Genomic DNA, 16233 nt, shown 5'->3' on the forward strand with positions numbered 1-16233 from the left:
TTCTTTGATTTCTTGATCATGCTGGCACTACCCATCGTAGTAGCCGCTTGCTGCCACTGCATCCACATATGATCCATAAAGTACACTGGATTTGAAGTTGCTATAAATGAAATTTATTTTTGAAAAAAAAAAAGCACCAAACACATACCATTCTCTTCAGAAGATATTAAGGTTTAAACATGGAAAACAATATCGGGCATATGACCCCCACCCCCTACTAGCCCTACATGCAATCACTCGGCCCATGAAATTCACCATGACACGATGACACATTTCCCCATCAAGTGTGTTGAGAACATGTCAAATTTCTTGCTTAAGTTCCAATAAATTTTGGGGTTTGTTCTGGTAAACTTGTGACTTGGTGTACCCCCACAAGAAAAAGTCACATGGTGTCAAGTCACAAGATCGAGGTGGGAAGTTTTAGTCTCCTCGCAACGAGATTATTCTGTCTGGGAACTTCTCACGCAGCAGATTGATTGTTTCTCCTGAATTGTGGCAAGTTCTGTTCTGCAAGGTCTTGTTGGAACCATACATTTTCGATGTTCATTTGATCCAAACGAGGTCAAAGAAAATCAGTTAGCATTGCACGGTAAGGAATTCCATTCACTGTCAGAGCATTTCCTTCGTCATCTTCAAAAAAGTAAGGATCGATCAAACCCCCACTCCAAATCCCACACTAAACCGTAACTCTCTGAGGATGCATTTCCTTTTCCTGAATCACTCTTGGGTTCTCAGATCCCCATATTTGGCAATTCTGCATGTTTATGAACCAGTTTAAATGAAAACGATGCACTTTGCGAAACCCTCATTCCCTTTCAAGGATCCAGTCAACAAATTGCCGTCAGATCCGCTGGTTTCAGTTCCTGCGTTAACTGCACTTTGTACGGGTGCAAGTGCAGATCTTTCATCAAGATTCTTTGCATTGTTGTTGGCACCATATGCAGTTCTTGAGCATGATGGCGACACGATTTTGCAGGACTCACAACAACAGAATTACGCACAACAGCAACGTTTGCTTCACTCCGGTGACTTTGAGGGCCTCCAGGGCTTTTGATGTCTTGTGTTGATCCAGTTTCTTCAAATTTCTTGGTCAACCTACAAACAGTTGACTCGTTCGGTGCATGAAGTTGACCAAGTATCGAACGGAGTTTCCGAACAGTCACCGCGAAACTTTCACCATTCTTGTAGTGCGTTTTGACAATCAAAACTCGCTGTTCCTTACAGTACCTTTCCATGGTGTTAACAACACACACAAACAGTAGAACAACTGAAATGCTTCTCAACACAAAACCTCAATGATAACTGATAACAACAATCGCACAAACAATGCTGCCAACCAAACGACAAAAATATGGCGTCCTTTTCAAATCCAGCATTCTTTATGGATCACCCTTTACAATCTTGATATAGGTATGATTAAAGTAATGTAGCAAAAAAACAAATAAAAATTCTTCTTCGCGTTTTTGACTATGCCACCAGGGATGCTTTCTTCAAACGAGACAGGCGAAGGCTTTCTTCAGAACAACGAATAGCAAACTTAGCAAATTCCTAACAGATGTGCTAATATTAGTGTCAAAAAAAGGGGCCGATAATTTTTTATGCAGGGTTGGCAACACTGATTAAGTTCAGCATGCCCTAGTATTCTGTGCTTGCAACAGAGCTAGAATCGTCAGAGTGGGGTTGCATACATGCGAGTAGCAGTCAGGTGAAATGGCTGCCGTAATACAAAATCCCGCCAAATGTGAAGTGAGATCTGTCATACGATTTCTGAACGCCAAAGGACAGAATGCATCAGGAATTGTGTGCCATTTATGGACCGACAGTGATGAGTGAAGGGAAGGTCAGGCAATGGTGAAGAGAGATTCAGGAAGGGCATTCAAATGTCCATGATGATGAGCGTAGAGGAAGGCCTAGGGGACAATACATGTCAAGTGGTCCAGGATATGAGAAAATAGTTGCTCGACAATTTTTAAAAAATCTAATTTTTTCTGTGCAGTTACTTTACCATGTTGTTAGTTGAAAACAGTCATTATTTTAATTTTAGTAGCTGTAGGTTTCGAGTGGCAGCCATATTTGTTTTCAAAGATCCGCCATTTGGTGGTGTCGTAAGGGGTTACCGAATCTGAAATATCTCTGTATCTAATTATCCTATCGATGTGGAACAAAAACCAAAATGATCAGCAAACTGTAAGCTACAAGACTGTGTATTAGCCATTGTTATATATGAATTATGGAAGGGTGAAATTTACATTGGAAAAAGTAGGTCATTGATGCTAAAAGTCCCGATTTTAGCAGAAAATATTTGCAAGAAGGGAAATGGTCAGGAAGTTGGGCTTTACTGGATAAAGAGCTCTGATATAGATGTGCTCATTCACCAAGTTTCAACCCTTAGACTTGCCCCCTTTTTTTCTAGAAATGATTAAAAAGTTAGAAAAGTGAAAAAGTGCACCTTTCACAGGTTATCTCTGGTGGGGGACCTGATAAAAATATACAATCCCTCCCCATAACAGTTCGGTATGAATATATTATGTACCAAAATTAGGATTTTCAGATTTTATTATAAGTACCTTTAATATTAACACAAAGTTATACCTACAAATAAGCATATGCAAAGTACGGATAAATGAGAGTATACTGTATGTACATCATAAATCAATTGACAGTGGACGAATAACTCACAAAGGGGTTTATCAAAGGATACAAGAAAAAGTTATATGAGGTAAATAGAATAGATATACATGAAAACAGTAAGCAGGTTGCTCGTTCCAACATGCACAATCGTGTTCAGACATGCATCTCATGGGAATTCACCACTGGTGGTGACTTCAGTGAAGAAAAGAGGAATCTTCTGATATTGAGAGCAAGCAGTGGCATTGGAAACATATGCAACTACAATGAAGTGAAGTTTTCTCGAAAGTATCATCATCTTTTTGGTCAATCGTGTTGCAACCCTCTAAATATCGATAAAAAAGTCATAACTAAAGGACTTTCAGAAATTACAAGTGCACACCTACTAAAGGAAAAGAATTATGTTGTAGATCTGATTCCTGGAAAATCATTATGAGATACATGCTAAACAAGACTATTTGTTGTGAAGGAAATAACAAAAACAATGATGTCACCTCCAAACAGGTGACATAGTTGCATGTATTTATGATGCAAACTGGTATATTGGAATTGTTGAAGAAGTCAGCTTCGAACATGATGACCTCAAAGTTAATTTTTACGAGCCACAAGGACCATGAACTTCATTCCAAATTTCAAGAGACGACAAGACATGGATGCCTTTCAAGAACTTTAAGGAAGCTTACACCCATTGAGCTTACAACTGCAACTGGTCAGTGTCACACTACCGCTCCTCAGTTGTGTGATGAAATATCGCAACTTTTTTTGTGGAAAACACTGCTTAAGTAGTAATAAGTAACCCAGTGTTGTTCTTGTTTGCTTTGATAAACCCCTTTGTGAGTTATTCGTCCAATGTCAATTGATTTATGATGTATATACAGTAAATTCTCATTTATCCGTACTTCTGCATATGCTTATTTGTAGATATAACTTTGTGTTAATATTAAAGGCACTTATAATTAAATCTGAAAATCCTAATTTTTGGTACATAATGTATTCATCCGAACTGTTATGGGGAGGGATTGTATATTTTTATCAGGTCCCCCACCAGAGATATCTACCTGTGAAAGGTGCACTTTTTTCAATTTTTAATCATTTCTAGAAAAAAGGGGGGGCATTCTAAGGGTTGAAACTTGGTGAATGAGCACATCTATATCAGAGCTCTTTATCCAGTAAAGCTCAACATCCTGACCATTTCCCTTCTTGCAAATATTATCTGCTAAAATTGGGACTTTTAGCATCAATGACCTACTTTTTCAAACATAAATTTCACATTTCCATAATTCATATATAACAATGGCTAATACACAGTCTTGTAGCTTACAGTTTGCTGATCATTTTGGTTTTTGTTCCACATCAATAGGATAATTAGGGGCTGAGATATTGCAGATTCGGTAACCCCTTACGACACCACCAAATGGCGGATCTTTGAAAACAAATATGGCTGCCACTCGAAATCTACAGCCACTAAAATTAAAATAATGACTGTTTTCAACTAACAACATGGTAAAGAAACTGCACCAAAAAAATTAGATTTTTTAAAAATTGTCGAGCAACAAGGATTGGACCACTTGACATGGATTTCCCCTAGTGTTAAGATGGATGATCTGGTGGAACGAGTTATCGAGAAAGTGCGTTCCAATCACCGGTTCACAATATCTGAACTCGCCAGAGTGTTTCCAGAAATGTCTGCGAAAACAGTGCATCGAATTGTGACTGACAACCTGGGGTATCACAAACTGTGTGGGAGGTGGGTACCAAAAATGCTGACAGACGCTCACAAAGAGCAAAGAAGGACAGCTGCACACAATTTTTTTGTCCTGCTGGGGGGAGGATGAGGATGACCTCTTTTTGCACATAGTGACGGGGGATGAAACATGGATATCATATGCCACTGGGGAGTCGAAGCAGCAGTCAATGCAATGGCGGTACTCTGGTTCTCCTAAAGCGAAGAAATTCAAACAAACACAATCAGTTCACAAAATCATGGCAACCGTGTTTTGGGACCAAAAAGGGTGTGATTTTTGTGGAATTCTTGGAACCAGGACGAACAATTACAGCAGCGGTATATTGCAAAGCACTGAATAATCTGCCATGTGCCATCCAAAATTGGCGAAGAGGAATGCTACGCTCTGGAATTTTTCTGATCCATGACAATGCCCGCCCACACACAGCTGCTCATACTGTTGAGACAATTCAAAGATTTCGATGGGAACTATTCAATCATCCCCTTTACAGCCCGACCTTGCCCACAGCAATTTCCTTCTTTTTCTTCACCTGAAAAAGTGGCTTGCATCGAAACGTTTCAACGACAGACACGTGATCAAGACATCAGTTCTGGACTGGCTGCACTCTCAGGTGGCAGATTTTTACGCAGAGGGTATACGGAAGCTTGTGCCATACTATCAGAAATGTCTGGAGGTTAATGGTGACTACGTTGTAAAATAGCCAAGGTATGTACTTGTTTATCAATCACAATAAATTTCTTCTCCTATCATTTTCTTGTTTTTTAAAAAATTTCAGACTTTTTTTTGACATGCATGCACCTCATAATATAATGTCCGGTAATATTTTGTCAAAATGCCCTTTCTTTTAGGCTAGGAAAATTTTGTAGAGAATGAACAAAATAAATACCTTGTCAACTCATATCTTGCACGTGTGCGAATTACTCACTTAGTAGAAAATTAAGTATTTAAAAAATATTTTAAAATACCAAAATATAGTTTACTTACGGTTTGTGAGTATGTACAGTATGCCAAACTACGTTTTGGGAGTCAACTGCTCCCTTCCTTGGCTAGCGAAATTGCTTCATAGGAGCATCAAATAGAAGTAAAACAAGGAGTAAAGTGATAGGTGTTACTATGATAAAAAAGGTTTCCTAACAACTTGCCCATTCCTGATAAAACTCCCATACCCACAATCCTTTCTTTGTAAAGCTACCAAAAGCGTAAAAAGTCAAAGCTAAAAACTTTAAAACTTGAAACATTAAAAAACAAACACGCGACTACATGCTCACCCAAGAGGCATCAGGTTTACCTTCTTGCAGAATGCACAAAGTTTCCCGGTTCCAAACTCCACCCACCAGTCTCTCATCCCTCCTCCTCCCGCATTACGTCATTTCATACTCGAAATCACGAGTCTCCTGAACCACGTGGATTACGCCTGGTGTAACATGAAAACCTATTTTTTTTATATTCACTTACTTCCCACCTTTTGAACACCCTAATCCACATTTCATCCACGTTTCCATCTTCTCTATTTCAGTTATTGTTCCTATCTTTGCATATATTCGCAGCCTCATATACGTTTCTGTTTATTTGTTTGCTTTCATTCCTAACTACCTCCCTTTTCTTAATTTCATGTCGCTCTTCAATAATGTGTTCCGACAACCCCATTCTTGGAACTCCCTCCCTAATGTCCTTATCATGTCCCCCCCCCCATCTTATCTCCATACTTCTTCCTGTTTGTCCTTATTGCATTCACAACTAATTCTATACACCCCTTTATCTCCCCCTCCATTTTCCCCTGCCTTTCTATCCTTTTTGTACTCTGTAAAATGTTTTTCGATTGTCCGTGGGGGCCTCATACCACATTTAATGCCATAATCCTTTGCCACTTTTTCAATCCTTTCGGAAACCCCTTTGAAATACGGGATCCCCATATATCAATACTTCATTTTCTCTTCTCCTATATCAAAACCAGCCTCCACTATTTCCTATTCCTTATTCTTTTCCCCTTGCTCTCTCTCGCAAATTTTGCGAGCTCCTCTTTACATCCTCCTCATTACATTCTCGCTATATCCGTTCCTTTTGCCTACCCCCATGATCCATTTTTCCTCAATTCACCTAAATGATTACAGAACCTTTTTGCTCTTATGAAGAAGTTTAGAAAAACATTGTTTTTGGTTCTCCAGGCATGGTGGGATTTATTATTGATGTATAAGTCCCCTGCCAAAGCTTTATGAAAAACACCATTTCTAATTCCACTTCCAGTGTTGATAATCCTAAGGTCTAAAAAGCTAATCCCCTCGTTTTTAATTTCTTCCTTGGTAAACTTAATATGATCTTCTTGTTCACTCAAAAATCTTAAACATCCTGTTTAAACCCTTTTCTTCACCTATAATGAAGGTGTTCTCAACATACCTCCCAAAATATTTAACCTCCCCTTTCATTCATTCCATAGCTGCCTTCTCAATGTAATGTAGGAAAATATTGGATACAATCCCAGAGATCGGGTTCCCCATAGCTAACACTTACTTTTGTATGTAAGTCATGCCATTAAAACTAAAGTAGTTATATCCTGTACACAAATGGAACCATCTTACATACTCCCATTACATTTAACCCTTTTTCCATTAACCACCTTTGTAAGCAGTCTGCGGCTTTGTCTCTGGGGACAGGCATGTATCCAGAGGGGGTGCTCGAGCCCCCTCCGAAATTTTTCGATTTACACTAGATAAAATGAGGTTTTTGGCTTGTGTGTGCGAAATAAAATATTGTGATTATAATTTAGAGAGATATATAATTATCGAGGAAAAGCGGAGAATGTTCTAGAACCCTGAGGGATAACCTGATAATATTGTATGTAAACGTTCTTTGCTCTTTCGGTGTTGTTGCAATGAACTTGAGCATTATTTAAAGATTTGTCAGCATTTGGAAGATGCACAACAAAGCACTGTTGAAGGTAGCGCCATGAGTCGGGTGATTCGTTGGATTACTAATTCTCTGAAAAGCTCGAGAGGGAACGTTCTTGAATAGGAGGTGGAGTCGAACTACAAAACATTTTATGTGCGGAACATTCCAGAATATAATATGGATATAAATACGCGGATTCAATTTCACAGTTGGTCTGTACAACAGAATCATTCAATAAGACTTCAGGAGTTAGTGTGACAGTCAATTAGTGATCAGTCAGTGTCCATTGACAGTTTTATAAGATGTAGAGATTAGGGGGGGGGGGAACTAGTGACACATTTTGCTGGAAAGTGCTGAAGTCTACCACTATTACAAGTTCGGGTCCAAAGCTGAAGACATTGCCGACAGTGTAGTGCTAGTTTCGGGTCATGAGCTGAAGGGATCGAAGGTCTCTAAAGTAAATATTCCAGCAGTAACGGGCATTGGAGCATCATTTTTTAAAAAAAAAAAAAAAGAAAAGGAAAACTGCTGCACAGATCGACTGAAAATCTGAGTTTTGAGTGACGATTTATTAGTGACTGGACCAAGTTTCGTGTATGCAGTCCGAGAGTTTTGTGGGTTAAAAAAGGACTCTTAAGGCAGCTGTTTTGGAAAAACATTCAAACACTAACTACCACAAAGGGACAACCATGAAGGCCGAAAATTTTATGAATGTCGAGAGAGAAAGCAAGATGATGTTGCATATGTGGAAATTTTAGCGGAAAAAGCAAGCTCGACCATGACTCAAAAACCAGGGTCTCTGGCATATACCGTGCCATTCTTTGTTCTACCAAGTGAGCTACCGAGTCACCCTTGGCTTCACTTGATCTTTTGCTGTCGCTGTAGAGCAATGGCACAGTATGCCTGGTGGACAGTGGGGTGCCCAAGCGGGGGTTGATGGGGGTTATCCTAAAAAAAAAAAAAGATCGTCAAAAGTAGGAAAATATGAGAAAATGAGAGCTGACTACCAAGAAAAAGTATACATAACCCCTCCCTTTCGAAAATCCTGGGCACGCCACTGATGGTGGAGCCTGCATTTTCCGCTAAAATTTCTGCATGGCACATCTCTTGTGTATGCCCAACCGTAAGATGTTGCTTGTTTAATTAACAAGCACAGAAAAAGGAGATAGAATAAAACTAAGGGACATTCCCACTGGTTGACAAGATATTTTTCTTCTATGGTCAACACGAGCTGCAGAGCGTCGACTTTTATAAAATCGTGCTCTGGTCTCACAAGGCTAGCTCCGTGACCAGGTTTAGCAACTATTACATAAATACATGATACACTTGAAAGCCAGAATACAAATATTTTATGCTAAATACAAATGTAAAGGGGTTTGATACTAGATTTTTGATATCTCTCAACAAAAAACCATATCACTGAGGGTACATTTGATAAAAAACTATATCACTGAAGGTACATTTGATAAGTGTGTTAAAAGATGTAGCAATATTTTCTTCCTTTCTTATTTTCTTTTTACTTCATATGCATGTTCCTATGACAAATTAAAACATTGAAAATTATGTTACTATACTATTAGATTCTGTTTACAAATATATACAAAACTACTCTGAGTAATGTGGGTGTGTATATACGTACCATGTAGATATATTTAATAAGCCTACTGAAATATGAAGGTAACACTTGGATATAACCACCCATCCAAGAAAGCCGGCATTTTTACACTACCGTTTATGTCTAGATATGAATTCCAGGTTGAAAGTTGTATTTTAAATTTAGATATGAGTGTCTCTTTACAGTAAAGAGTGAAATGAAATCTGTGGAACAAGAAAAATGAAGTCAAGTAATGTATTTCCATCGATTTTAAACGCTTTGGGGAAAAAAGCTGAAAAAAACAAATATTCCTGCGGTAACGGTTCCGATTGTTTTATGATTTCTCCTAGCACAAAGACTAATTATCGTAGAATTTTTGAAATCATTGTCACATGAAACTTGAACCTACCTTAAAGTAATGAGCACTGTTTTTTCGGTTGACAAGCGACAGTAAATGTTGTAGAAGTAAATCGGAACCTTAGTAGAATGCATTTAGTGACTTTATTTTAATGCTAAGGGAACCAAACCTAACCACGAAAGCATATATTGAACAAAACCTTAAGTAATCGCTAAAACTCTGCAGTATGTGTTAACAGACGTACATCGAAATCGAACCATGTAAAAATTGCATTCGTAGCATGATGAAATCGCAATAAAACAAAAGGAACTTGGGCCTCATTTTTGTTCATTATGTGAATATACCACATTGTTGTTTCATCACGTCCAGAGTACTGTCACCCATGAACATTTCTTTGAGTTTGATGGTCATTTTCGATGGCTGATACTTCACTCTTGCTCTCATAATCACTTATGCCAGGCTGCTCCACATCACCATCTTCTGAATAAAGAATATCACACTGCTCCTAACGTACACTTTCATAGTCTCTATCATCCATTAACCATTGCAATATATGAGTATTGTCCATCACGAAAAAGTCACAAACACAAGAAGAGCAATATAATTCACAACACAAAAATTAAAAAACAGCCCTACGGTCGGTTGACATGTGAGTCACATTCATATTTTGACAATTTGTTGACAGGCTCACAGGACAGCTCCTAACAATGGAAGGGAACGATTCACCCTATATTTTCCCAACCGTAACAAAACAAAAGACAGCTAGACTGCATTTTTCATGTCGACCAATGGCAGGTTAAGAGCCCCAAACCTGGCCCACCTAACCACAAAATCATTTACATACATTATTGGAGTACTAAGAGCCATAAACCAGACTCGCCTAACCTAACTACAAAACCCCATCAGACCACACATGTGACCTACATGACAGCAGCAGTCTGTAAACAAACTGACAGCAAACGAATGGCTGGTTGCAAGAGAAGAACCATGTAGGAGTATAAGGAAGCGAAAAACAATTCTCAAGCAAACACACAGTAAGTAATCACAAAAACTCCAAAGTATGTGTTAACAGGGAATGACATAAGATGACCGGACCCCTCTCGGATTTTCTTCATATTTGGCATACTCACGGTAAATGTTTACTATCCTTCGGACACCTATAACTTCTGAGTTTCGTCAATTTTTGACATTTGTACTTACCTATCTGCTTCGCGGATCATTTTTTAATGTGTATTCACGTTTTTTTGATCATTTTTTTTTAAAAAAAGTGTTTTTGTAACTGAAGAACGTACGTTTCCGCAAATGGTTTGTGGGGCTATGCGGGAATGGTGTGTGGGGCTATGCGAGAATGTTGTGTGGGGCTACGCATATTTTTTTCAAAACCAATTTTTAACTATTGTAACCTATTGTGACCCTACCTAACCTAACCTTACCGGAAATGGTTCGTGGGGCTATGCATCAGTGGTTGAATTTCCGCTATGAAACATTCCCACATCACACAAAACACCTTCCAGATGTTAGACAATACTACAGGAACTTATTACGGTAAGTAGTTTCTTCTGTAGAAATCTGTCCGAAGGATAGTAAACTATAGTGGAGCCCAAGTTAAGAGTTCAGTATGGGCCCTTATGGGCTTTTACTTTTGAGATCACCACCCCTAAACAAGTGTGTTTCTGTCAGAAACAAAAGTCGTTATCATTCGAAGAGAAAATAATAAATAAGCAAAAACCAGAGGAAATGTAAGGCTTTGATGGTTTACACCTTCTTTTGCAATTCGGACCATCAAAAAAAGACGCTTTCCTTTCTTGTGTTTACCGCAATTTGGGGAGTTAAAACTAACAGCTGTCCGACGGTTGCCACTTGCTGCAAACACGTGTTGGGAAGAGGGAAGGGGGCGGGGAATGGCCAGGCAAAAGTTCGTGAATAGGCGGCTCCTGTCGGGGGTCAAGTGGTTTGTTGTTTGAGTACGCGCTTTCTCATTTTGGGTATTTCTTGAAGGAATTTATTATTATAATTATTCTACAACAGAAAAATGGCAAGGGGTGGTATTATCAAGCATAAAAGTGTCCAGAGTCTTACAAGTAAAGAGAGACAAATTGTAATAAATATAAATATACTTCAAGCAGAAAAATCCCGGTAAAAGTGTTAGTTGGACTGCAAGCGAAAATGCTGAAACGACTGGAATTTCGTTCAAAACTGTTTACAAAATTAATAGCGAAGCGATTAAAGGTCCTCTTGCAACACCAAACGAGCACAAAAAACGTCTCAAGAGGTACGCAAAATCCAACGACTTGGAATATAACTTTAATACGAGGCGATGTGCGGCAAAACTTCCCAGGCACATTGTATATAATACATTGCCGGATTTTTCGGGAGGAGGTTCACTTGCCCCTCCCAAAATGATGACTAAGTATTATGAAAAGTATTGAGAGTGTTATATTAAAAGATAAAAAAAATGATCGAGCCATTTTTCCTAGGTAGTTAAAAGAATGTCAGTCTCCTTTCTGTAATTATCCTTCATATGAGTAAAAATACAATAGAACTCCTTTTATTTCACACCTCTACTAATAATTGATTGATTGAGTTTTAAGTCCAATTTTATGCGCAGATAGGTTAGTTGGGACTGGACCTACAGTTTTATGTGAGATACGAAGTACTATGTGCCTCCAGCAGGTATCGAACCCTGGATCACTTGATTATAATGCGACGACGGAAATTCTGCTAATGCTATCCCCTTATAATCGAAGGACCCTGGGTTCAGTTTCCTGGTGGAGGTACATTCTAGGATGACTTATACATTGAAGGCTCAGTTCCGATTAGTTCATCTGACCACAAATTACACCTAGAACCAACCCTTGCAATTATATTGATGTGAATGACTTGACGTGTCCAATGGGTGTATATGCTGGTCATAACTCCTCCTTGGATAATAATAATAATGCGTCGTGCAACAGCCCATGAAGGGCCTAGGCATACCTACCAACTGCCGGTCTCCCTTCCACGCTTTCCTTCGTCACCTCTAAGCATGGAGATCTTCAACCAGTATTGGAATAGTCGGGGGGTCAGCCCGACGTATCCCCAGCCGTTATAGCAGGTCTCCGTGACCGGATTACGCTCACTCACTCGGAGCTCCCCAATTTCCGAATAAATTCCGACCAGAGCCGGATTCGAACCTACGCCGTCCCGCAGCGAACGATCTCAAGACGAGTGAACGCCTTAACCCGCTCGGCTACGGAGGAGGACCCTCCTTGGATAAGTATTTCTAAAAGAAGAGGGTCAACAGCAGGAGAAGATGGCATATGAGGACCAGCTACTAAAAAGTATACGTACTACCCCCCTCCCCCTTCGAAAACACTGGGCACAACACTGATATAAGGGCACTCTTTGATGTGTCGAATAAGTTGCAAATCTGCACATTATATTTCCAATATTACGTAATGCTTACAGCATATTCTGTGCACGTCCCAGAAAAAAATAATCTAGACCCGCCTATAACTGTCAAGCTGCTGCTGTGCAAAACGAATAGAGGGACAAAACAATAAAGACACAACAAGACTTTCTGTGCGGCCTTACGAGTTGTTTGCGAGCACTTACAGGTCGGGGGGAGAGATTTGCTTTGGTGCATGCCGGTAATGAACACGGTTTTGTCTCAAACAAGACAGTATGCCGATAAATGTGAAACAGGCCTCTCCGATGGCACAGTGGTAACGTCCTGGTTTGATACCCTTTGGAGGCATATAGTGGTTCGGATCCTAGTTTAAACTGTAGGCCCAGTCCCGATTAGCCTTTCTGTGCAAAAAGTGGACTTAAAGGGAAAAAACACGGCCAACGTACACGATGAAATGGACAGCAAGACGTATGAGAAGTATATTCGGGAACAGTTATTTGCAAATCTCCCTCCATGGACCGTCATTACTCTGTACCACAGCCGCATGAAAGAACAGCTTCCCATCAAACCATGGCGAAAGGATTTGTATTCTTGTATTGAACAGTACCCGTTTCCGTTAATCACTAACTTTTGTTGCGGCGTGTACTACAGCAGAAGTTCGATGCATGCCGGAGCCTTCTTCCACTGCGCACCATGCGGCAACACTGTCCCCATAAGCCCCATACTGAACTCTTAAGTTGGGCTCACCAATAGTACCTAAGCTAAAATAAGGCATTAGTTTTGAGAATAGAAACTGTCGATTTTCGCAAAAATTTTTTGTTTCACAAGGAAATATAAATATATTCCTGAAACTACCATGACACCAAATTTTAACTATGTTTGCCTAACCTAACCACACGTCAATGGTTCATGGGGCTAGCGTCAATGGTTCGCAATTATTTTGCAATTTTTAGATCCTGATACTACCATGACACCAAATTTTAACTATGTTTGCCTAACCAAACCACAGGTCAATGGTTCGCAAATTTTTTGCAATTTCTAGACGTTTCCGACAAATTTTAACTTCAGATTCGTCATTAGCAGGCTTCAATTAGTAAGTATGTCAAATATGAAGAAAATCGGAGAGGGGTCCGGTCATCTTAAGTCATACCGTTAACAGACACAAACAGAAATCGAACCATGAGAAAAATGCCTGTGTAGCATGATGGAATCTGAACTTGAGCCGAGTTTTCTTGTAGACAACTAATACACGTGGCAAACATAACTGTGTAATAATTAGTCTAATTTTATAACTTATACAAATTATGTACAGTACCGATTATTCATTACCCTGCGAACTGCACATTAAGTTGATATAATTAGTTGATTATAATTTTCCATAGGTAGTTTGTGTAGTTTCACGTATAAAACCACATGTGTGTCGTTAGTAAGTTATATTTATTAAAGATATGTTTATATCGAATGGTGTGAACGTTTGCAAGAATCACTCGATAATCTCCTTTAAGCCCATATATGCAATGTACGTATTGTTTATAACAAGTACCGATTCGATTATACCAGTGCATGTGCATGCACACTGCAACCAATAAGTAAACAAGTCAACCAAAACACTGAATTTTAGTTTACGCCCTAAGCATTATTTGCGTCAGTACACAAAGTTTACCTACATTTTCTTGATATATGGTGATTTAGAACATCATCTTATCGAATAGTTACTTACTATTTTCACCGTAAAATATCCATTTCTCATTTGTCGTCACATTATATAATCAGAACAAATCACTGTGTCCGACTCTATTTTACAGGTTCTTAAAAATTATGTTTGTATTTATCTTGTGCACTTCACATAATTTCTACAAACACAGACGCCATGAATGTTTCGATACGTCATTTTACGAAGGGGGAGATACACCATTCAGAACAAAACTGCAACCATTTTGTCTTCTAATGAGCAATACTTCACGTAAGGGAAATGAACGTAATGTCTGTTGTAAAGTAATACCATTTGTCTGTGGTTAATATTATCATTACAGATATTTGTCTTTTTCTCAAACGGACAAAAACACATTTGCACATTCCGATGAAGCATTTATGATAGTGTTTGTAGAAACTGCACCTACAGTTGGGTGTAGTATTCTAATCTTGAAAAATATTTGCCAGTAGGAAACAAGAGATATCGTTCATTGCTATACATATGCCTAGGACATTTTGTTTAACTAAGTTGAACTTCAGGCCTTGTTCTTACAAACTTAGTCATAAATTTAGGGGTGTGCGAGATCCCGAAAAGTCGGGACCAGGAAAAAAAATTCCCGTCCCGTTCCCGACTTGGAGAAATGATTTCCCGACTTGTCGGGAAATACCGAATGGTCATTTTAAAAAGTCGTTAATTCTCAACTTTTTCTGCATCGTAAATGTCTGGAACTTATTGGAAATTGTTAGTTTTTGTACCAGAAATGCAAAAACAATCACTTAAGTTGAAAATGACCTGTAGAATTCGAGATTTCCAGAGCTTCGGGAAATTTCGAACATTTCCCGTCCCTTAAATTTCCCAACTTGCGGGCACATCGCGCTGCGACGCCAAGGGTCCCGGGTTCGAATCCCGGTCGGGCTTGGTTGTTTGTGAATGTCCATTCATCAATTTCATCACTCATCCCCATCTTCGCAAATTAGCCAAGAGGCACAAAACGCGAAGTAAAATAAACTAAATCAATCAATCAATCAACTTGCGGCTGTCGGATGTTTGAAGCTTGCATGACATGTAAAATTACTCATTGATGATAACATATGTGAGGTTTTGAACTGAATGGAATCTTCCCTTGGGGTATTGATCAAAGATCGATTGTGATACCTTGGATCGATTACATCGATTGTCGAATCAAAGTAAAGCTCCGACCGCCATGATATATCCACCTTTGGCCGTATTTGTTTCGGGTCTCCTGACGTCAGACGAAGAATGCCTACGTTGTTAGGTTAGGTCTGTTAGCTTTGGTTCTATTAGCATAAATACACTGTAACTTTATTATGTATGCTAAGAGAACAAAACCTAGCTAGTCTAAACTAACCAGAGGCCTGCACAAGACCCGGAAAAAATCCGTCTGCGAGAAGGTGCGCCTACAATAATATGCAACACGCACGTCAAGCCCAGGTGTTCGACATCGCGCAAGCGAGCTTCACGTCACAGTTGTGCACAGGCATCGATGCCTGACAGGCTTTTCTATTACCCGGGTCCCGTGAGACTCGATGTAGTTCTTGCACGTCGACGCGAGCACTACTGTTAGTATGCTGTTAGCATAGAATAGTTAGGGTATAGAAGATTACCCTACATTTAAACCTCGCTGCGCTTGGAAATTGCAGTTCCATCGGTGGCCAATAGATGGCGCGGCCGTCTTCTCTTGCTGTTTCCAGCACAAATTGGGGGAGAGCTCTTTCGGTGACAGTCACGTGGGTTTCAAACGTCATTATTGGTCAGATCTCTTGTATCCCAGCAAGGCTGTTACCAATGGCAAGGGCTTTCTTTTTCGCTGGTTCCCTTCCAAGCACCGCTGTTAGGGGTGGGGTGAAGAGATGGGATGGGTGATGCGTTTCCGCTACCGCAAAGTTCTTCGGAATCTTTTACTCGAAAGTAAGGTTGCCT

The 16233-nt window shown here is 39.5% G+C and overlaps 1 protein-coding gene across 1 annotated transcript in view; it reads right to left on the reverse strand.

Moving 5' to 3' along the window:
- Nucleotides 1–14519, reverse strand: part of sstn (stepping stone) — a 113045-nt gene extending 98526 nt beyond the window's left edge. Inside the window, exon 1 of the mRNA XM_083117553.1 lies at nt 14320–14519. The gene's annotated coding sequence lies outside the window, so the exon portion shown is untranslated. The remainder of the gene's footprint in view (nt 1–14319) is intronic.
- Nucleotides 14520–16233: the final 1714 nt, after the last annotated feature.

The sequence above is a fragment of the Lepisma saccharinum genome, chromosome 2 (assembly GCF_977018435.1).
Source record: "Lepisma saccharinum chromosome 2, izLepSacc3.1, whole genome shotgun sequence".
Lineage (NCBI taxonomy): Eukaryota > Metazoa > Arthropoda > Insecta > Zygentoma > Lepismatidae > Lepisma > Lepisma saccharinum.